General features: G+C 42.0%; 1 pseudogene; it reads left to right on the top strand.

Annotated features, from left to right (window-relative positions):
• The first annotated feature begins 6,170 nt into the window (after nt 1-6,170).
• LOC118842141 lies at nt 6,171-23,558 on the top strand (annotated as a pseudogene).
• Nucleotides 23,559-24,078: the final 520 nt, after the last annotated feature.

Genomic DNA, 24,078 nt, shown 5'->3' with positions numbered 1-24,078 from the left:
TTCTGTCACTTAATGTACCATGTTTCAGTTTCACCTCTAGCAGTCTGTGTTCTACATCCTATGTTTTATATTCTTCTTCTTTTAACTTATTCAAGATTTTTTGAGATGTTATAACGTTGGAGATAAATGAGACAAGAGATCTTCCCATGAGAAAAGGTATAAATACACATACATTTATAAGGCGAATAAAGATAAGATAATGTAAAATCTGATAAGTACTGTCAGAAAGGCCAAGACTTCTTGGAGGAAGGGTTTGGACCTGGAATTTTGAGAGGTAGATGTAGGAAGGCAGGGTATTTCAAGCGAAAGCAATTGAGCAGTCATAAAAATGAATGTGCTTGGTGTGTTTGGATAGTTACCACTCTCTCAAAGGTTATTAATAATCTCCTGACTGCTAAATTCAAGGTCTTTTTCTCAGTCCTCATCCATCTTGATCAATTTCTGAAACTTTCAACATTGTTGACCACTCCAATATCCCAGGCATTGTCTCCTCTCTGGGTTTCCATGGCATTGCTCTCTCCTGGATTTCCTCCTTCCTGTTTGATAGCGCTGTCACAATCTACTTTGTTGCCTCATCATATATGACCTGTGAATCCTTTGCATGTGTATATTCCAGGACTTTGTCTTGAGCTCTCTTCTCTCTCAACCTTCTCTCTCTTGGTGATGTGTTCAGCTCCCATAGGTTCAACATCATCTCTTTGCAGATGATTCAGAAAGCTATATAGCCTGCCCTCATGTCTTTCCTGTGTTCTAATTGTACATCATGAATTGTCCATTGGACACCTCATCCTGGACATCCCACAGGCATCCTCAATCTCAACATGTCAAAAATCAAAACTCATCACGTTCTTTCCCAAACCTACCTTTCTGCTATCCCTGTTTCTATCAAGGGCACCTTGAGGCAAGTAGATTTACAACCTGAGAGCCATCCTAGACTTTCTTTTTTTAAACCACTAATTTAATCTCTTTGCCTGATCATAAATATTAATAGTTAAGCCACTAGTTATACTCTTAGGGAGCAGCTGGAGCAAGGGTATCATACACAAAAATGTGAAGCAACATCACCTTTCCCTGTCCCTTTTGGGGGGTCACTTTCAATTTTATTGATACAATGACCTCATCTGAAAGTGCAGGAAACATATCACATATGTAGCTTCTCCTGCCTGCCCACTTGTCTGCTAAAAAAGAATAGAAATCTAAGGTTTCTTCTTTGCATCCCTTTATTGGGAAAAAAGGAAAAAAAATGTACACATGCATAGTCCCCCAATGATGGTACACAAGAAAAGATATCTTATTCCCTACCCCAAATCTATCAACTTTATGTAATGGATAGCATGTTTTGTTATCGCAAGGGCCCATCTACCTCTGACAGTCTCTGAATCTATTTCTAAGCGAGTAAAATAAACAATTCTGAATCATTGGATTTCCTCCCCTTTTCTAGATAACTTGTAAAATGAGTTACATCTTAATCAGACTCTTTGTGTGGTCTCATTCTTGGACCCCTGTCCTCAGATTTGAGAACCATTGGAAGAACTGGGTTTCAGTCTTGACTCTGCCAGTCACTCCTTTGTGGGAGAGTGGAAGAGTTACTTCTCTCTGACACTGAGTTTCCCAATTTATATAATAGTTTTAATGATACCTATGCTACCTGCCTTGCAGGGCTATTGTAAATAAAATGCTTTGCAATAAAAATATTCCTTCATAGTATCATAGTCATAGAACTGGAAAGGATCTCAGCATCATTTAATCTAACCTGCTGATTTTGCAGATAAAACTGAGCCCCACGGTTTGAACAGGTAGTAAATGGAAGATTTGAACTCCAGTCCTCTTTATATAAATCTGAATTATTATTCTTTACTGTCTCCACTAAAACCTTCTTCTGTTGACTCATCAAAGCATGAAATAACAATTGAAGTACTTGAAGGCTATGTTCAAAGAGCATAAATTTTGGGAGGTCCATTCAAGCTAGCAATGCTACAATCTCAGAAGGTGTATTGGTGGTCTGAGCAAACAGCCTAGCTAATCATCATGCCTAAATTTTCCTCTTTGTAATGTCCAAGTATTGCTTCTGGTTGTGCCACAAGGTTGGGAGACAGATATAGATCCAGTGGCCTTGACCAAGTCTGTTTTGCAGGACAATTACTATGAAAATGTAATACTCAACTATATAATTTCCTAGAATCAGAGCATTCTTGAATTCTCAAATCAGGCAATCTAAGAATCCTAAAACTGCTGAATCTTTGAATTCTAAAATTGCTGGATTTTAGAATCGAGATTTTAAGAAACTGCATTGTTGAACATTAGAATATTAAAATTGGGCTTCTATTCCATCCTAGAATTGTGGGATGGGACCTGGAAGCCAGGCCATATGAGGATTTAGTTAAAGAAAATGACAATGTTTAACCTGGAGAACAAAAGACATTTTAGTGACACTATCAAAGGATGTTTAATTTGGAAAAGAGCTCAGGTACTATCTGGTCTAAAGAGCACCTGAACAAGAATATCCCCCAGACAATACCTAGCAACTACTTATGAGAAATCAAGATGTAATAAAACAGAACCAAAGAAATGAAAAAATGGAAGACAAAGTGAAATATCTCATTGGAAAAACCACTGACCTGGAAAATAGATCCAGGAGAGATAATTTAAAAATTATTGGAAAGCCATGATCAAAAAAAGAGCGTAGATATCATCTTTCAAGAAATTGTCAAGGAGAACTGCCCTGATATTCTAGAGCCAGAGGGTAAAATAGAAATTGAAAGAATCCACAGATTGCCTCCTCAAAAAGATCTCCAGCAGCAATGTAACAGTGTTCCAATTTTCCCACATCCTCTCGTTGATTAACTAGTGTTTTTTTCCCATTTACCTTTTTATGTCTCTCTTGAGCTTTGTATTTGAAGATCAAATTTAAATTGTACTACAAAGCAGCAGTCATCAAAACTACTTGGCACTGACTAAGAAACAGAGTGGTGGATCGGTGGAACACATTAGGTACACAAGACACAGTAGTCAAGAAGTATAGAAATCTACTCATTGATTAACCCAAAGAATCCAGTTTCTGGGCTAAAAATTCGCTATTTCACACAAAATACTGGGAAAATTCGAAAATGGTAGGGCAGAAACCGGGCATAGACCAATATCTTACACCATATACCAAAATGAAGTCAAAATGGGTTCATGATTTAGGAATAAAGGCTGATACTATAAGCAATTTGGGAGAGCAAGGAATAGTTTACCTATCAGATTTATGGAAAAGAAAAGAATTCGTGACCCAACAAGAGATAGAGAGCATTACAAAATGCAAAATGGATAATTTTTATTATGTTAAATTGAAATATTTTGTATTAAAAAAAAGCCAATGCAACAAAAATTAGGAGGGAAGCAGAAAATTGGGAGAAAATCTTTACAATCAATGTCTCTGATAAAGGCCTCATTTCCAAAATGTACATGGAACTGAACCAAATATATAGGAATACAAGTCATTCCCCAATTGAGAAATGGTCAAAGGATATGAACAGACAGTTTTCAGAGGAAGAAATTAAAGATATCTATAGGCATATGAAAAAATGCTCAAAATCATTACTGATTAGAGAAATGCAAATCAAAACAACTCTTAGATACCATCTCTCTCCTGTCAGATTGCTTAAAATAAGAAAACAGGAAAATGATAAATGCTGGAGAGGATGTGGGAATATTGGAACATTGTTACATTGCTGGTGGAGTTGTGAACTGATCCAGCCATTTTGGAGAGTAATTTGGAACCATGCCCAAAGGGCTGTAAAAATGTTCATACCCATAGACCAAGCAATACTACTTCTAGGGTTGTATCCCAAAGAGATCACACAAGTGGGAAAAGGACCATATATACAAAAATGTTTATAGTGGCTCTTTCTGTGGTAGCTAAGAATTGGAAATCAAAGGGATGCCCATCAATTGGGGAATGACTGAACAAGCTGTGGCATAGGAAGGTAATGGAATACTATTGTGCTATAAGAAATGGGGATGATATGGATTTCATAACAACCTGGAAAAACCTACACGACATAATGCTGAGTGAGTGGGCCAGAGCCAGGAGAACATTATAAACAACCACAGATATATGGATTCCGTGAGGACTAACCCTGACAGACTTTGCTCTTCTCAGCAACACAATGTGCAAAGATAACTCGAAAGGACTCACAATGGAGAATACTATCTACATGCAGAGAAAGAACTATGAACTATGAATGCAGATTGAGGCACAATTCATGCTCGCCTTTTTCTCCCCCTTCCTTTTTTCTCTCTTTTGTATTTGTTTTTAGGTTGTGTTTTTTTTTTTGATTCTGTTTCTTCTTTCTCATGATTCATTCCATTGGTTGTAATTCTGCTCCACAACTTGACTGGTGTGTAAATTAATTCAATGGGAAATTAAACATGGAAGTTATATGGGAGGGAGGGGGGAAGGGAGGGAAGAAATCTGGAGCTCAAAATTATGTAGAACCGTGTGTTGCAAACTAAAAATAAAAAGGAAAAAAAAATAAATTGGAATCTCCTTGAAGGAAGAAAAGAAAAATAAAGAATCTAAGACAGTCTGTGTTTCCAGTAGTCTATTGACCTCACCAGGTCAATTACCCTGTTGAAAAAGGAGATGTGTGTTAGGGATGTTCTGTTCCTGATGCTAGTTCTTTGTGAACTTATATTGCCATGTCTACAAGGCATTAGATTTGTTTGGACTGGCCCCAGAGTGCAGAATGGGGGATGGGAGAGGGATAGGGTAACTGTTTGGGCTGAATATAAGATCTGTGTAACAAGGAAATCTGTCCCCAAAATGGGATGGACAACATTGAGAAGCAATGACCTTCTTGGCATCGGCGTTTCTCAAGCAGAGGCTGGGTAATTCCTTCCTGGGATATCTGCAGAAGGGACTGTTGGCCTGGGATGGAACATGGACTCAATGTCCATAAATTTGTTCTATCTGGTGAGGTTTAGATCTGTGATTGTCTCTTTGGAGGGAGATCTCACTAAGTATACTCCCTCAACCCATATAGGACCTTGCCTGCTTTGAAACTTACATTGCTAGAGAGTGCCCTTACATTCCAAGTCAAGAAGATCTGGATTTTAATTCCACCTCAGACACGTCGTACCTGGGCCAATTGTATAACCTCCTTGTGCCTCATTTTTCTCATTTATAAAAATGATGAAGGTAGAACTTGATGATTTCTAAGACCCCTTTATGATCCTGTGGTTCTGTAACATTCTGTGGATGTTAGACTTCTGTTAGAATCCTTGTCAGAAGCTAACATTTGAGATGGCACTTTAGTATGTATAAAAGTCCTTTCCTCCCCAGTTACAGATTAGGAAACTGAGGCTCAGAGGGATGAATTAAGTTTTCCATTGTCTCATAGCTAATAATTGGAGCCAAGATTCCAAGTCAGGTATCCAGACCTTACGTTGAGAGCTCTTTTCACTACATCTCAGCTCATTCTTCAGTCTGTCCTCTAACAACACAAATAACAGACTGTGGATGTGAGGGTATTGGTTTAGGGATCAGGAGATCTGGGTCCACATCCTGACCTAGTCACTAGCTGTACAACCCTGAGTGATTCACTTAATTCCACTTTCCCCTGTGTAAAATAAATGCAAAAACTGTAAAACACTGACAGGGATTTTAGGAACAAATGAAATAATGAAAACAATAAATTTAAAGTTTTCAAAGCTCTTTACCTCTTTATCTCATTATATCATCATGCCATCCTTGTGAGTTAGGTGCTGTTATTATCCTCATTTCAGTGTCTTAGGCACAATTTGATCTCAGGTCTTCCTGAATCTAACAGTACCACCTAGTTGTCTGTGCCTCTGTGTCTGTCTGTCTTCCTTCCTCTGCCATTGTCTCTGCCTCTGTCTCTCTGTCCCACTTTCTTTTTCCACAAATGTTCAGTCAAAATTCTCATCCAACCTTCTGTGTGGTATAGGAATCCTATCTATGATATCCCTATCAATGTCTTTTCTCTATACTCCAGACCCAGGTCATCAGAGGTGCAGTCTCTATTCTGGGTCCTATAACCTGAAAAGACATAGGTTTAGAGGTGGGGTCTCCCACCTACTAGCTGTGTTCCCAGTTCACCTATCTGGTGTCTGCTTTCTACTTTGTAAAAAAGAGCTAATAAACCTCCTGTTCCCTCCCACCGGGCATGGTTGTGGAGAAAGCTTCTGGCCTCAGGAGCTCTCTTAATGCAGCAAAAACTCCCATGACTGAAGGGCTGTCTGAGGGCTATTGGCCCCAATGTGAGGGTGGTGTTCCCAAGGAGAAACTTACCCAAGAAACAACAAAGAGCCAGGGAGAGCAGCAGGACTATGCCAAGAGGCCTCATGATCAGACTTCTTTATCTTGAGCTGAAGCTGAAACTGAAAGATTTCAACGGAGGGTAGATGTCCAGAGTTTACAGGAGCCTTGGAGGTTGCCTTATGTAGGGGCCATGGGCCCCACCTGCTGAATTACATCATGATCTCAGGTGACCTACTGCCACATGCAAGCCCTAACCAGAACTCCGCCCCCTTGCCTAACTTGCCTGGAGATGGACATTGTCTTCAGCTAGCCAATTCCACTTGCCCTGCTCCCACCCAACCCCCAACTTCTGTTCTGTCTGTGTGTACCCAGGGCAGTGGGTGACTTTCCTCTTCCTCCCTCACTCCTCCTGTCTCCTGAGTAAATATGTTTATGTCCTCACCCTCAGCCGCCAACCTTTCCCTCCTTCAGCCTTGTGTAGTCCCTTCTCCCAGTCTCTCTCTCGTTTTTGTGCTCCTGGTCTCTCTCCTTGCTGTGTGGGCCTCTACTAAGTCTTCCTCCTATGTGTGTTTGTGTGCGTTCTTAGAATCTCATCTGGGTTGTTTCTGTTCCATAGACTCCCTCATTTTTGCTCCCATCCACTAGGCTTCCATCCTTTGTGTGTGTGTTTGTTAATGTGTGTGTTTATATGTGTGTGTGTGTGTGTGTGTATGTGTGACATCTAGTTGGTGAAGTAGATAAAGAACTGGGCCTGGGGTCAAGAAGACCTGAATTCAAATCTGGCCCCCTACATTACTAGCTGTGTGACCTTGGGTAGGTCACTTACTCTTTGTCTGCCTCAGTTTCCTTAACTGTAAAATAATAATAATAGCGGCACCTATCTCCCAGGTTTGTTGTGACGATCAAATGAGATATTATTTGTAAAGCTCTTAGCACTGGGCCTGGAGCGTGGCAGAAATTTAATAAATGCCTGTTTCCTTCCTTCCCCTGGGTGTTCTTAGGGGAAGAGGAGTGGTCTCCATGTTACTACAGACAGAGTTGAACTAGATAGTCTCTACAATTCCCTCCTAAGTCTGACTTTTTAAGGTACTCAGAAACATGTTAGATGGTGTGCAGGCTGCTGTCTGACATCAGAGGGTGTCATTTCAAACTCCTTCTCCTACTCCCAATTATCTGTGTGACCTTGAGTTTGTTATTTAGCTTACCTGGGCAGTAGTATCCTTATTTATAAAATGAGAGATGAGGTAGAGACATGGATTTTACATTCCAGGTCAGATGGATAATAGGAAACCATAAGAGAAACATTTGAAACCCAAAGGGGATACTGTTGTTTCTCCCACTTGGGGAGGAAGTGACCATCAAGTAACTCTCAGGCCTGAGCATCTGGAAGATTGTATGTTCTTTAATGTGGCAGAATTATAGTTTTCTAATAGGAAGACCATCTTAGAATAGATAGGTGTCTATTTCCACTTACCTGGTCAGAGCATGATTGTAGTGCTGCGTCTGGTTCTGGGCATCAGCTCTGATATTCTATGACCTTTGCAAACATCTCTTACTCTTGTTCTTCCCTCCTAGTTGGCCTGAAGTATAAAGGAGGCTCTTATTATCTCATTACTCTGCTTCCCTGAGAGTGTCTGTGCTCTTCTTTAAGAAGGTAGGGGACTATGGTTTTGGACAAGTAATGGTCGTCTGTATTAAGGAGTTGGGAAGGATGTATTTTGGAAATAAAGGTGATATATAAGGAAAAGATATCAATAAAAGTATTTTTTTGGAAAAGAAAAGGGAAGTAAGAGAATGTCTGTGCAATCTTTTGCTCAGAGAGATTCAATTTGGGAAAGCAAACTCCCTGTGATCTGCCTTAGCTGAAAGTTGGGGCTCCACGTGGTAGAGCCAGTTCTAACTGGCTTACAGAATTGATTGTTAAATTGTCAGTGTGAGTCTTTATACCACAGAAATCTGCAAGAGCTACATATCAAAGTTTCAGTTATTTTTTTTTTGTTTGTTATTTTTGTCCTGGGGTCAGGAAGCCCTGAGTTCAAATCCAGCCTCAAATACTAGCTGTGTGACTCTGGGAAAGTCATTTAACCCTATTTGCCTCAGTTTCTTCATCTGTAAAATAAGCTGGAGAGAATGGCAAACCACTTCGGTATGTTTGAGAAGAAAACATGCCCTGGTTTGCAAAGAGTCAGACATGACTGAAAAATGACTAAACAAGTTAACCCCTTGTAATATCAATTACGTTGGGACTATTTTTTTGTACTGTTTTAGAATTATAAATTAAGTGTCTTTGACAGAGCCTTACTAGGTGCAAAGACCCAGGCCCAAACTCCTATCTACTAGGTGCTAAGCCTATGTGGGTGTGAAGCCCTCAGCGGCCTGAGGGGAGTTGCTAAGACCAGAGCCAATAGTAGGAGCCTGAGTTCTGGTTGCTCAGATGATGCTTGATGATGGCTAAAGAGTGTATAAAAAGAAAGGACAGAGCTATTTGCTGAGGGCTCTCACTCCTGGAGGCACAAGACTCTGGGTAGCAGCTCTAAGAGCCTCCTGGCTCACCCAGGTGTTGATGGTTTCTTGGTAAGTATGAATTGTATTTGTTCTGTTTATAATGTATGTTTGTAATTTGTTTGTATTTTCTCTGAAGTTCAGGGTACTGGCTTTTTCCTTGAACTAAGTGAATGATGTTTGTATGTTGGATTGAAATAAGATTGTTAACCCCTTAACGTTCCTTTCCTTGGTAAAGCAGATCAAAAGAACGTGTTCTGGCAGCATTCCTGTTGTTGGGCTTGTGTTGGTCTTTCACCCCCACAGCAGCTGCTAGCGGAATTGTTGCAACAAACCCCTGGCTCTTTGTGGTTGAAGCAATATTCAATTTACTGTATAATGTCTGGGCAATAAACATGGGATCATGTTAGAGTGTCTTTGGATAGACTAGCATTGGGAGGAGAAGTAAGGGAAAGAGCCAACTTTTTCTTGAGATTTGTCTCAGCTTGTGATCTTCTTTTTCATGATGCCCATAGAGTCAGGGATCTTTCTGGGACCTCTGTTATCTGCCACATATCAGTTTTCCCTTTGCTCCATATTTGTTCTTAAATCCAGCCCCTCAGAATCTCTTCTTTCCTATTTTTTTTTATTTTTTGCTTCAAATAGAATTTTATTTTTTTCCCCAATTACATTTCAAGGTAACTTTTGGCATTGATTTTTACAAGATTTTGAGTTCCAAATTTTTTCCCTCCCTCTTTCCCCTGCTCTCTTCTTTAAATGGTAAGTAGTTTGATATGGTTTATACATTTGCTATCATGTAAAACATATTTCCATATTCATCATGGTTGTGAAAGAAAAAACCACTCAAAAAGAAAAAAAAACCATGAGAAAGAATAAAGTGAAAAAATATGCTCTGATCTGCATTCAGAGTCCATCAGTTCTTTATCTGGATATGGATAACATTTTCCTTTATGAATCTTTTGTACTTGTCTTGGATCATTGTGTCCCTGAGAAAAGCTGATACATCCATAGTTGATCATTACATGATGTTGCTGATACTATGTACAGTGTCTTCCTTGTTCTGCTTGTTTCACTTTGCATCAGTTCATTGAAGACTCTTCTAGGGTTTCCTTTACTCCGTGTGTGACTCTCTGCTTCTGTGTTTCTTGTAAACAACATATTGTAGGATTGTGGTTTTTGATCTGCTCTGGTATCTGTTTGTGTTTTATGGGAGAATTCATCCCATTCACATTCACCATTAAGATTACTATCTGTATATTTCCTCCATTATATTCTTTCTCCTATTTGTCCTCTCTTTCTTTTCACTCTTTCCCACATCACCAATGTTTTGCCTCTGTCTACCACCTCCTCTAATTTGCCCTCTCTTCTCTCAGTACTCTTGCCCCCTTTATTTAATGTCCTTCCCTCCTACTTCCTGCAACAGCAACCAGTCCGGCACACCCAGGATGGCTGCTAGTGCAGGTTCTTACATCTGCTTTACCAAGGAAAACAATTTAAAAGGGCGTCAATGATCTTCTTTAATTATATAGAAAAAATACAAAGAGAAAAAAGACCAACAGACAGCGTTCTACTGCCGGAATCAAAGCTTTACATCCACCACTGAATTGAGAGAGCCTTTACCTCTGAGGAGTCAGGGAGCTCTGAACCTACCTCCACTCAGAGTCTCAAACCAGGGAATCACAACATCTGTCACATAAGTGAGCCGCCAAAGCAAAAGCTCCCCTCTCACAATATATACTCTTTCAGCTAATAGGCTCAGAGGCAGAAGGCTTTACAACATGACTCATTGCCTAATTCACTTACTAAAAAAGCTGTGCAGATCTTCCCATAAGTAAGCAAGCTTCCCTTAGTTAGTTCCACAATGAGGCCTATTAATGTGCAGGGAAGATCTTCTATGCTCCCCAACCATTAACATTACAATTCCCAGTCAGGAAGATAGATTTCTATATTCATCTGATTTTGTATATTATTCCATCTTTGAGCTAATACTGATGAGAGTAAAGTTCAATTGATGCCCATAACCCTCCACTCCCTTCTTCCTGTCCACTGTAATTACCTTCATTTGATATAATTTACCCCATTGAGCTCCTCCCTTTTGTACCCATTTTCACTCCTCTTTCTCATCCCTTATTTTTATATAATTCCCTCAAATGTGCCTCATACCCATTCCCTCTGTCTGTGTTTATTCCTTCTCTCTGAAATGTTAGTGTTGTAGTTTTTAAGTGTTACAAGTATCATTTCCCATGTTGGGATATAAACCATTCAGCTCTGTTGAATCCTTTCTGTTTTCTTTTCCCCTTTTACCTGTTCATGCTTGTCTTCGGTCTTGGTATTGTAGGTCAGACTTTTACTTTAATTCTGCTCTTCTTCTTGTGAAGGCTTAAAATCCTTCTATTTCATCAAATGACTATTTTTTCCCTTGATGTATTACGCTTAATTTTGCCAGGGAAATGATTCTTGGTTGTAGTCCTAGCTCCTTTTCCCTTCAGAATCATGTTCCATGACACCTGTTAAGACAGCTGACATATGGGAGGCACTGGAGCTTTGAACTCCAGCCTCTGAGTTTCACTCTTGATCTGGTCAGACAGGAAAGACATCTTCAAAGGGGTTAATAATAAGCTTTATTCTAGTCTAGTCTTCTCTAATACAGTATTGTTGATAATGGAAATACAAACTCCTACCGCATTCCTTAATCACCCTTCTTGCAGGGGCTAGAGAGAAGGGGCAGCAACTACACCTGTGTCTTGATGGGGTCAGTTGAGACAGGCACAACTTGTGCATCCCCTAAATCCCCTCAAGCCTCAATGGGGGTCACTTGAGGCAAACACAGATTGCCCCCTCCCAAGCCTTGATGGCAGCCAATCAAGGCACATAGCATTCCAGCTTGTGTATTCAACCATAACAATTTCCCAGCTCACTGACCACTGACCACCTGTTTTATAGGGCATCAGACAAAGAAGGCGTATTGCCAGCAATAGACTCACAAGTATAAACCACCTCATCCCTGTATCTCACTGCGCAGTCACAGTAGATGTTTACAATTTAAGCACCCATGTTTATATTATTTATCATTATATAAGGCCGCTGTAAAAGCATGGTGGAGATGTTTTGAGCCATGAGCCTGGGAACTCATATCTAATACCTGAGCAACAGATTATTATGGCCATGGATCCTGGGAAACTGAACTCTAAGAAATAAGAAGAAAAATCCACCTTACACACGCTAAAATCTACCTTATTTACATTACAATTCACCTTACTGGCAACACCCAATCCTTTAATATTACCACCACCAAGTCCTGTGTGATCCTGATTGTGACTCCCTGATATGTGAATTGTTTCTTTCTGGACACTTGCAGTACTTTTTCCTTGACCTGATAGTTCTGAAATTTAGCTGTTATGTCCCTCGAGGTTTTCATTTTGTGATCTCTTTCTTGAAGTGATCAGTGGATTCTTTCAATACCTATTCTGCCCTCTGGTTTCAGGACATCAGGACAGTTTTCCCTGATAATTTCTTGAAAGGTGTTGTTCAGGTCCTCCCTTTGATTATGGCTTTTGGGTAGTCCAATGATTCTGATATTGTCTCTCCTGGATCTAATTTCCAGGTCAGTTGTATTTCCCATGAAGTATTTTACATTTTCTTCCATTTTTTCTTTCTTTTGAATATGTTTGATTCATGATGTTTCATTACACTTGCCCAATTCTAGCTTTCAAGTGTGGTTTTCCTCAATTTGTTTTTGTAATTCTTTTTCTGTTGAGCTAATTATCCTCTTTAAGGAGTTGTTTTCTTCAGTGCATTTCTGTATCTTCTTTTCCATCTGGCCAATTCTACTTTTTAAGCAGATTTCCAAGCTATTGAGTCTTTCTTCATAATTCTCTTGCATCATTCTCATTTATTTTCCCCATTTTTCTCCTACCTCTCTTATATGATTTTAAGTTCTTTTTTGAGCTCTTCCATGTTTTTCTTTGCAGTTTTGCCCATGGGTGTTTTGACATTGTTCTCCTCTCCTAAATTTGTGTCTTGGTATTCCATGTCACCATAATAACTTTCTATGGTCAGATTTTTTTTGTCCTATCCTCCCACCCCCTTTTTGGCCCCTTTCTTTCTTTTAAGTTTGAACTCTGCTCCTGGGGTGGAAGGGACTAATGCTTCTTGTGCCAGTGGGTACAGACCCTGGCTGATTATCTGATGTTTCACTGATATTACCCTGAGGCCCATGGGGGACCCTCTGTATGTGCTGCTGGTCTGAGGGAGTGTGGTGGTGGGTGGTTGTGGCTTGTGCAAGCTATCAGGGTCTGGCAGCTTACCTGGTGCTTATCTGGGGTGTTAGTGGAGGGTTCTGGCACGTGCTGAGGGGCCTGATGGAGTCTTTCTGTGTTTCTTTGGGGCTATGCTGAAGCATGGGCCAGTTTGGCCTCTGGAGGTTGCTTGTTTGACTGGGGCTACTCTGAAGCATGGCTGTCTCATGCAGCCTGGTGTCTGCCTATTTGCCTAGGCACCCATAGGATTGGCATCTGGGGCTGTGCTGAAGCATGTGGAGATGCCTGTCTGCCTGGGGCCACACTAAAGCATATGGCAGATCTGAGAGCTGGAGTCTGCCAGTTCTTGGCAGGTTCTTTTCTTTGTTTCCTTAGGGCTACAGTGGAGGATGCCTTTTTGCCTTGGGATGTGCTGAAGCACAGGAAGGTCCTAACACTGGATGACATCTGCCTGCCAGGACTTGGGCCAAAGCATGTAGAGGTCCAGATGCTAGAGGATACCTGTGGCTGCCCAGGGATGCTTCGGAGCATGTGGTGGCTGTCAGAGCTGGATTCTGCCAGTTTGCTGGCTATGTTAAGACACACAGGGATGCTGGTGTTGACGTTTGCCTGCTCCACCACTGTGGGGCTTAGGATCCTCTACTGATTTGCTGAGGTAGAGTTTGCTGCTGGCTTGCTGGGGTACTTCCTGTCTTAGAATGCACTCTCCTCTTACCAGAGTGAGATGGACCTTTCTTACTTATCCACCAAGTTCCCTCCTTGTGGGTGCCTTGGTTAGATTGGGATGGGTTGTGGTGAGAGCTACTCCTTTATGAGGAGTCTACTAAAAATGTGGATCAGTCGCAGAGTTACCCCCTTTATGGATGGATTGTTGGAGTGCTGAGCATTGGCCAGAGGAAACTGGGCAAATGTATAGAACTTCCCCCTTCTTTCCTTTTTCCCCTTCTTCCCTTTGACCCCACCTCATGCCTTATCTCCACTATTAGCTGTCATATGACAGAAGTATATTGCGACCGATCTTACAATTGACCCACACAGTCCAAGAGGAGAGTTCCAGGTTTCAGACATGGAACAAAATGCGCAGAAACAAAGAAACAATTTATAGAATGACAATAGTATTATAAAGACAAATGGCTAAGAAAGAGTTAAGAATTTGATTGGAACAATGACCAGCCATCATGATTTCAAGTGATTGATGATAAATTTTACTACCCACCTCCTCATGGGATGAACTTCGTGCAAAATGAAGCATATTTTTGCAGGTAGTGTAGGAATTTGTCTTGCTTGATTACATATCTTTCTTACAGACATCTTGTAACCAGTTTTGTTTTTCTTTTTTTAATGGGGAAATGGAGTTGGGAGGGAGAGAAAATCAATGTTTGTGAATTAAAAGAAAAGAACAAGACAAAGAAGAGAGGCGGTGGCCCATCTCAGCAAGAGAAAGAGGGCAGCCATGGTGCTGCTAACCAAGTTAACTAATTGTTAGGGAATGAGTTCAGACAGGATATCAATAGATGAAAGGAGCTCCTTCCAGCAGCAGCCTGTTTCATTGCTAGATCACTAAATTTTAAGCAATTTTCCCCAATATCAAGCATTTGCCTCTTTGTAACTTCTACCCATTGCTCCTAATTCTACCCTCTTGAACCATGCGGGAAAAGTCTAATCCTTACATCTGATGACCTTTCAGATACTTGAAGACAGCTATCAGGTCTTTCCTAAATCTTCTCTTCTCCAGTTCAATATGAATCCTTGTATGTCATGATATGAAGGCTCTGCACTATCTTGGTCTATCATTGTACTTCTCCAACTTGTCAATGTTCCTCCTTAAAAGTGGTGTCTAGTACTGCAGACCTGCAAAACTTGGAGGCAGGCAGGGGCCAAAATTAAAATAAGCTAAAATTCTTCAGGCTGCAGATAGGATTTTAGTAGGTCACTTACCTAGTAAAGGTATAATGATGATTGGTTGCATCCACCCAATTACATGACAGGCACAATAGTGACTAGTGGAAGGTGGAGCAAACACTCATTACATCTTTACTTTCTTTCACGTTCTCTACATTTTTGCTGTCTGCCTGAAATCATTTGGCGTGCCTTAAGTGGCCTGCAGGGTGTATGTTGTGCAGGCCTGTAGTACTGAGTGCCATACTATGTTGTCTGAACAGGGCAATGCATAATGGAATTATAACCTCCCTAGATTGAACACATTCTTCTCTCAATGAAGCCTAAGGAAGCATTACCTTGTTTTGGGCTACTATACTAGACAGCTAATCCATATTGAACTGGTCCACTAACATTCTTACATCTTTTAAAGGTGAATTGTAGTAGGCTAGTCGCACTCTCATCTTGCACTTGTGAGGCTGATGTTTTGAACCCAAGTATAAAATTTTCCTTCTATGCTTCTTAACATTTTATCTCATTAGATTTGACCTAATAGTCTAGCCTGTCAATATCTTTTTGAATTCTGTCACTCAATGTGTGCTTGCTCTCCCTCCCAGCTTTGTTGTCATCTGAAAATTTGACAAGCATGCCATCTTTGCCTCTTTCAAAGTCATTGATAAATTATCAATCAGTGAAGATAAAGCCCAGTTCCCTAGAGCCCCCCCACTAGGGACCCCTTTCCAAGTGGGTTGATATTCAAGTGTGAATGATTGGCACGGTCTGACACAATGGGAAGTATGATGAATCACGGTCAAGGGACCTGTCTTCAAATTGTGGCTCTGCCATTTGCTACTTTTGCGGTGAGTGGCAGGTCATTTAGACTCTCTGGCCATGTGCCCTTCCCTTTCCTCATCTATAAAATGAAGACGTTGGATTGAAGACCGTCAAGGTTTCTTTCAGCTCTAAATCTATGATCCTGTGACTTTTCTTTGGCTCTCTCCATTAAACCAGCTCTGGAGCCACCTCCTCCTACTCTTGTGTGGCTTATGATATATGTGATGTCCCTTGTCTACAAGAATAGCATGAGATCCTTTGTTAAACTTTCTCCTAGAATCTAAGGCAGTCCGTATTTGCAGTAGTTTATTGACCTCTCCATGTTTATTACTCTGTCGAAAAAGGGGATGTGTGTTAGGTAATGTTCTGTTCTTGATGCTAGTTCTTTGTGATCACATATTGCCACATCAATAAGGAATTCTATTTATTTGGTTTGGCTGCAGAGAGCAAAATGGGGTATGGGAGAGGAAAAGGTAACTGTTTTGGCTTAATACCAGAGCTATCTTTTGAGGAAATCTGTCCCCAAAATGGAATGGACAATATTGAGAAGCAATGAGCTTATTTTCATTGGCATTTTTCAAGCAGAGGCTGGCTGGGTAATTCCTTCCTGGTTTATCTGCAGAAGAGACTCTTGGCCTGGGAGGGAGGATGGACTCAATGTCCTACAAATTTGTTCTACGGGGAGGGGTTTAGACTTGTGATTGCCTCTGTGGAGGGAGCTCTCACTAAATGTGCTCTCTTAACCCATACAGGATTTTCCCTGCTCTGAAACATACAGTGCTATTGAGTGCCCTTACATTCTAACAGGCAAGAAGATCTGGATACAAATCCCACTTCAGACACATCATACCTGGGCCAATTGAATAACCTCCTTGTGCCCCATTTTTCTCATCTATAAAAATGAGGAAGATAGGACGTGGTGATTTCTAAGATCCCCTTATGATCCTGTGGTTCTGTAACATTCTGTGGATGTTAGACTTCTGTTAGAATCCTTGTTAGAAGCGAACAACCTGTTTATATCATTACATCTTCATGCCTTCCTTGTGAGTTAGGTGCTATTGTCCCCATTTCAGTGTCTTAGGCAGAACTTGAACTTAGTTCTTTCTGAATCTAAGAGTGCTACCTAGTTGTCTCTGTCTTTGTGTCTGTCTGTCTTCCTGCCTCTGCTTTTGTTTCTACTTCTGTCTCTCTGTCTCATTTTCTTTTTCCATAAGTGTTCAGTCAAAATTCTCATCCAACCTCCTGTGTAATATAGGAATCCTGTCTATCATATCCCTATCAATGTCTTTTCTCTATACTCCAGACTCAGGTCCTCAGAGGTGCAGTCTCTATTCTGGGTCCTATAACCTGGAGAGACCAAGGTTTAGAGGTGGGGTCTCCCACCTACTAGTTGTGTTCCCAGTTCACCTATGTGGTGTCTGCTTTCTCCTTTGTAAAACAGGGCTAATAAACCTCCTGTTTCTTCCCGTCCAGCATGGTTGCGGAGAAAGCTTCTAGCCTCAGGAGCTCTCTTAATGCAGCAAAGACTCCCGTGAATAAAGAGCTGTCTGAGAGCTACTGGCCCCAATGTTAGGGTGGTATACCCAAGGAGAAACTTACCCAAGAAACAACAAAGAGCCAGGGAGAGCAGCAGGACTATGCCAAGAGGCCTCATGATCAGACTTCTTTACCTTGAGCTGAAGCAGAAACTGAAAGATTTCAATGGAGGGTAGATGTCCAGCGTTCACAGGAGCCTGGGAGTCTGCCTTATGCAGGGGCCATGGGCCCCACCTGCTGAATTACATCATGTTCTCAGGTGACCTACTGCCACATACAAGCCCTAACCAGACCTTGCCTAACTTGCCTGGAGATGGCCACTGTCTTTAGCCAGCCAATTCCAATTGTCATGCTCCCACTCAACCCCCAACTTCTGTACTGTCTTTGTGTACCTAGGGCTTTGGGTGACTTTCCTCTTCCTCCCTCACTCCCCCTGTCTCCTGAGTAAATATGTTCATGTCCTCACCCTTGGCCCCAAATCTTTCCCTCCTTCAGCCTTGTGCGTCTCTCCCTTGTGTTTGTGCTCCTGGTCTCTCCCTTTGGTGTATGGGCTTCAGTCTTCCTCCTATGTGTGTTTGTGTGCGTTCTTAGAATCTCATCTGGGTTGTTTGTGTTCCATAGACTCCCTCATTTTTGTCCCCATTCACTAGGCTTCCATCCTTGGTGTTTGTGTTTGTTATGTATGTATATATGTGTGTCTTTGTGTGTGTATGTGACATCTAGTTGGTGAAGTAGATAGAGAACTGGGCCTGGGGTCAAGAAGACCTGAATTCAAATCTGACCCCCTACATTACTAGTTGTATGACCTTGGGTAAGTCACTTACCTTCTGTCTGCCTCAGTTTCCTTAATTATAAAATAAGAATAATAATAAAATCTACCTCCCAGGTTTGTTGTGAGGATCAAATGAGGTAATGTTTGTAAAGCTCTTAGCCCTGGGCCTGACGTATGGTAGAAATTTAATAAATGCCTCTTTCCTTCCTTTCCCTGGCTTTTCTTAAGTGAAGAGGAGTGGTCTCCACTCTACTACAGACTGAGCTGAACTACATAATCTCTACAGTTCCTCCTGGTCTGACTTTTTAAGGTACTCAGAAACACGTTAGATGGTGTCGCAGCCACTGTCCGACATCAGAGGGTGTCATTTCAAACCCCTTCTTCTGCCCCTAATTGTCTGTGTGACCTTGAGTTAGTTATTTAGCTTACCTGGGCATTAGCATCCTTATTTACAAAATAAGAGATAACCTAGAGAAGTAGAGAGTGTCTGAGGTCTCTTCCAGCTCTAGAGTGATGATTTCATACCACATCCTGCAGTATGCCAGGAAAAGAATCTTCTTTTCTCTTTTGAGACTTTCAAACTCTTCCCTTCTCTCACCTTATCTATAGAGTAACAAGGAAGGGAACAAGACAGGAGTTACTCTGCCCATTTTATAGATGGTTAGCTAAGGCCCAGGGTGCTGGTTAATTCCCCAATGTCAAAAAGTGAGTTTGTTCTTGAAGTCAAAAGTAAAAATCATGGCTTCTTGACTCAGTCCAGTAAGCCATCATTTTAGGGAGTGGGGAGGGAAGATAGAAGCAGATCAGAGGCAAGAATCTCTTTCCCTCAACAACCTTACTTATACATTCCTGGTCAGATGGATGATGGGAAACCATAAGAGAAACATATGAAACCCAAATGAGACACTTGTTTCTCACACTTAGGGAGGAAGCGACCATCAGCTGACTCTCAGGCCTGAGCATCTAGAAGATTATATGCTCTTTAATGTGGCTGAATCATCCTTGTCCAATAGGAAGGCCATCTTAGAATGGGTAGGTGTCTATTTCCATCTCCCCGGTCAGAACACAACTGTAGTACTGGTTTGGTTCTGGGAATCAGGTGTGAGATTCTATGAATTTTGCAAGTATCTCTTACTCTTGTTTTTCCCTCCCAGTTATCCTGAAGTAGAAAAGAGGCCCTTAGGAATATGGGCTGTTTCATTTCTTCCCGCCACTCCCCCATCGACCTCCCCCACCCCTCCTCAAACCTCATTATTCTGCTTCCCTGAGAGAATCTGTAGTCTTCTTTATAGAGGTAGGGGAAAATGGTTGTGGACAAGGAATGATCTTCTGCATCAGGGAGCAGGGAGATAATGGAATAATAATAATGAAATAAACAAACGATGTCAATAAAAGTATGTTTTTAAAAAAAAGAAAAGGGGACCAAAGAGAATGTCTGTGAAATCTTTGGGTCAGAGAATTTCACTTTGGGATAGGAAACCCTCTGGGATCTGCCTTTGCTGAAATTTAGGGCTCCACATGCTAGAGCCAGCTCTAACTGGCTTGCAGAATTGATTGTTAAATTGTCAGTGTGAGTCTTTATACCATAGAAATCTGCAAGTGCTACATATCAAAGTTTCAGTTATTTTTTTGTTTGTTGTTCTTTGCCTCTGGTCAGGAAGCCTTGTGTTCAAATCCAGCCTCAGACATTTACTAGCTGTGTGACCCTGTGTTAATATCTTAATCTTTGTTTGCCACAGTTTCCTCATCTATAAAACGGAGATAATAATAGCGCCAACCTCCCAGGGTTGTTGTGAGATAATAATGATTGTAAAGAATTTAACATAGTACCTGGCACATAGGAAGCTCTATATAAATATTAGCTATTATTATTATTATTTTGTATACTTAATGTATATGTACATGTATTCTTTCCACCCCTCCCCTTCCAATTGAGAAACATTTGCCAGCACATCCCTGGTTGCAGGCCCCAGGGCTAGAGGAATAAGCATTCTGAGTCTTCTCTAAATCAGCTTGTTTCAGAGAGCTTCAGAACTTGAAAGTATATTACAGAGCATCTAGTCTTGTTTTAGGGCAGCTGGGTAGAGCATTGGTGTCATGGCAAGCAAAGTGGGACTTTTTGTTTTCTTGCGTTTTGGAGTGCTTCTCAGCACTAAGGCAATCAAGTGCCTTTGATTGAGTCTTGCCTTTGTTTGTAGGAAGGCCAACACCCTTTTGCTGGTTAGGTCAGGAGAGATGTGAAACCCTCCAGAGGTGTGAAGCCCCCTAACCCTGAAAAAGTTTCTGTATACTCTGAGGTTAGCATTTTGTTTGGGGTTCACTCATTGGAATAGTGTTGGTGTGGAGACTCTGGGAAAGCCGTTAAGGAGCCTCCCAGCTTTGAAAACCCAGAAGTTGGTGCTTCTCTCTCTGGTATCCATATATGTATAGCTTTGGTCAGACAACTAGAAGCCTGTCTGTTGATTTGTGTTATTTGCTCTGTTATATTTTGCTCTGTTTGCAATTTCTGTTTGTATTTGCTCTGAAGTTCAGAGTGCTATTTTCCCTCAACTGAGTAAATGATATATGTATGTTTAATTAAAGTGAGATTGTTAACCTCTTAAATTTCTTTCCTTAGAAAAGCAGATCAAAGAACCTGTGCTAGCAAGCCCTCCTGTGTGCTGGTGTTATTGTCCTTACACCTTCATAGCCACTGCAAACAACATTATTGTTACAAGTGGATAGAGTACAAGATCTGAAGACTGGAAGACTTATCTTCATGAGTTCAAATCCAGTCTCAGACATTTACTAGTTGTGTAACTCTGGGAAGTCACTTAATCCTGTTTGCCTCAGTTTTGTCATCTATAACATGAGCTGGAGAAGGAAATTACAAACTGCTCCAGTATCTTTGCCAAGAAAACCCCAAATGGGGTAAAGAAGAGTCAGGCATGGCTGAAATGACACAACAACTGTCTTGCTTTATGCTCATTTTATAGATGACATCATCGAAGCAAAAAGAGGGGAAGTCATCCAATCTTCATACCATTACAGCTCAGACCTGAAGGAATTTCAGAGGCCTCTAGTCCAACCTTTACCTGAGGAGGAGTCCTCCTGACAGCAACTGAAATGTGGTGAGAGGGTCTTTTGCTTCAAGAATTCTGTTTACCTCTTGATGCAGCCCATCCCACTTTTGGATGACTCTTGTTGCTAGGAAGTTTCTCCTTTAAAGGAGCTGAAATCTGCCTCTCTGAAATTGCTACCCAGTTTTCCTGCTTCCCTGTTTCTGCTTGGGATCAAACAGAACAAATCACCCCCTCAGCCCCTTTTAATAGCCCTTCAGATATTTGGAGTTTCTCTTCTGTAGGCTCAGGGGTGGGGAACCTGCAGCCTTAAGGCCACATGAGGCCTTCTAGGTCCTTAAGTGTGGCCTTTTGACTGAATTCAAATTTTAGAGAACAAATCCTTTTAGGACCTAAAAGTCACATGTAGCCTTAAGGCTGTAGGTTCCCCTCCCCTGGGCTAAATGTTCTCACTTTTTCCACAGAGCCTCACAGGGCATGGCTTCTAATCTTCCCAGCATCTGAGTGACTTACTCTGGATACAAATCCACTTGTCAAAGTTCTTCTTAAAATGTGCTGACCCACAAAAGCAGGGAACAGCAAAACTATCCCTACTTTCATTCTGGATCCCATAGTTCCATTAATGCTGCCTAAGGATATATTGGCACTTTGGGAAAAAAGACTTCAGTAATTTAAGCTGCCATCAGATTCTGGCTTATTCCCCTAAGTTCTAAGAACCTGAGTTCACTTCTCTAAATCCAAGTCACTTGAAACTGGAGAGAGACTGGAGGGGGTGGTGGTGGTGGCAATAAGGGAGCTGGTTGTTCATCTGGTGGGATTCACTTCCTGTGGCCAAGGTTTGAATGGTAGGGAAAAAGGAGGAATCTGGAGAAGTTGATTGTCCTGGTCCTATTCCCTACATCCTGTACCTTGGACAGAAGGCCTAGAACACTTTTTTCCACCATACCCCCTCACCGCACTTAACATATCAGATCAGAATAGGTACCCTTTACAAAGAAGGCTATGTCAGCTCTCCACTGAAGGAAGGAAGGAAGAAAGGAAGTAAGGAAGAAATGAAAAAAGGAAGAAAGAAGCGGGAAGCTCCCCTGTGCCCCCCTCACTTTGTGGCAGTGCTGGCATCCCTACCACCTTTCTCTGCGGAATCACGGTGGCAGCCGGAACCCGGCACACATACCCTGAAAACTGGTGGACCTTCAAGGCCCTCATTGCTGCATGGGCCCAGATATGCATGCTGTCCACACCTCCCTATTTCCACATTGGTCAGACCTAATCACACCCTCGAATTCCTCTGAAAATTTCCTGTGGGCAAGGTCCAGTGTTTGAGGGTGATGATGGGTTCTGTGTGTTTGAAAGCAATGCCTTTGCACACTATGTGGGCACCAATGACCTTCGAGGCTCTGCTCCAGAGGCAGCTGCCCAGGTGATTCAGTGGGTGAGCTTTGGTGACACATGGTTCCTCCAGCCAGTGCCTGGGTGTTCCCCACTCTCAGCATCATACACCACAACAAATGGGCCACAGAGAATGCAAAAGAAGAGGTGAGGTGGGTTCTGGGGCTGCTTGATGCCCCTCTGAAGACTGGTATTTTCATGGTGGGGGAGTGTGTGACTCTGGCTGACATCACAGTTGTGTGCACTCTCTTGTGGCTCTATAAGCAGGTCCCTGAGCCGTCTTTCCGGCAGGCCTTTTCCATCACCAATGGCTGGTTCCTCACCTGCACCCACCAGCCCCAGTTCCAGGCTGTGTTGGGAGAGGTGAAGCTCTGTGAGAAGATGGCTCAGTTTGATGCTAAAAGTTTGCCTAGAGTCAGCCTAAGGAGGAGGCCCCAAGAAAGGAGAAGGGGCAACGAGAAGAGAAGCAGAAGGCCCAGGCCAAGTGGAAGGATGAGAAGAAGGTGGCTGCAGCCCCCGGCCCCAAGGAGGAGATGGGCAAGTGTGACCAGGCTCTGGCTGCAGAACCCAAGGACAAAGATCTCTTTGCCCACCTGCCCAAGAGTATGTTTGTGTTGGATTAGTTTAAGTGAAAGTACTCCAGTGAGGACACTCTGACAGTGACTTTGCCACACTTCTCAGAGCACTTTGACTATGATGGCTGGTCCCTGTGGTATGTGGAGTACCACTTCCCCTAGGAGCTCAGCCAGGCCTTCATAAGCTGCAACCTCATCCCTGGAATGTTCCTGTGCCTGGACAAGCTGAGGAAGAATGCATTTGCCAGTGTCATCCTTTTTTGGTACAGACAATAGCAGGGACATTTCTGGAGTCTGGGTTTTCCAGGGCCAAGAATTTGCCTTCCTGCTGAGTCCAGACTGGCAGGTAGATTACAAGTCCTACATGTGGCACTAAGTTAGATCCTGGAAGTGAGGAGGCACAGACCATGGTCTGAGAGTACTCCTTCCTGGGAAGGGGCCTTCCAGCATGTGGGCAAATCCTTCAATCAGGGCAAGATCTTCAAGTGAACATCCTCCCTGCTGCCCCTTGCCTGTCTGCTCCCACCTTTGCAGGCATGTGCCAATCATTAAATGAAACTGAACAAAGAAGACCCAACCCCCAGTCGTCCCCCTCCCCCACAGAAAACAAGAAAGAAGTGGGGAGTAAGGAGGGAAGAAAGGAAGAACACAAGCATTTATTAAGTACCTACTATGTACTGGGTACTGTGTTAAGTGCTTTAGAAATATTATTTCATTTGATCCTCACAACAGCCCTGAGAATAAGGTGCCATTATTATCCCTGTTTTACACTTCTTGAAATGGAGGCAAATAGGAATTAAGTAATTTACCCAAGGTCAGACTAAGTGTCTGAGGTTGGCTTTGAATTCAGGTCTTCCTTAGTCTAGAGGCAGTACTGAATCCACTGCATTACCTATGGAGAACTACAGCTGAATAGGTGAAAAGGCCTAGAACATAAAATGTGAGACCTGGATACTTCAGACCAGAGAAGACATAAAATTATAGGTGGAATATTCCATTCAGCCACCAA

Source organism: Trichosurus vulpecula, chromosome 3, assembly GCF_011100635.1.
Source record: "Trichosurus vulpecula isolate mTriVul1 chromosome 3, mTriVul1.pri, whole genome shotgun sequence".
Classification (NCBI taxonomy): domain Eukaryota; kingdom Metazoa; phylum Chordata; class Mammalia; order Diprotodontia; family Phalangeridae; genus Trichosurus; species Trichosurus vulpecula.
This window is presented reverse-complemented; position numbering and strand designations above follow the sequence as displayed.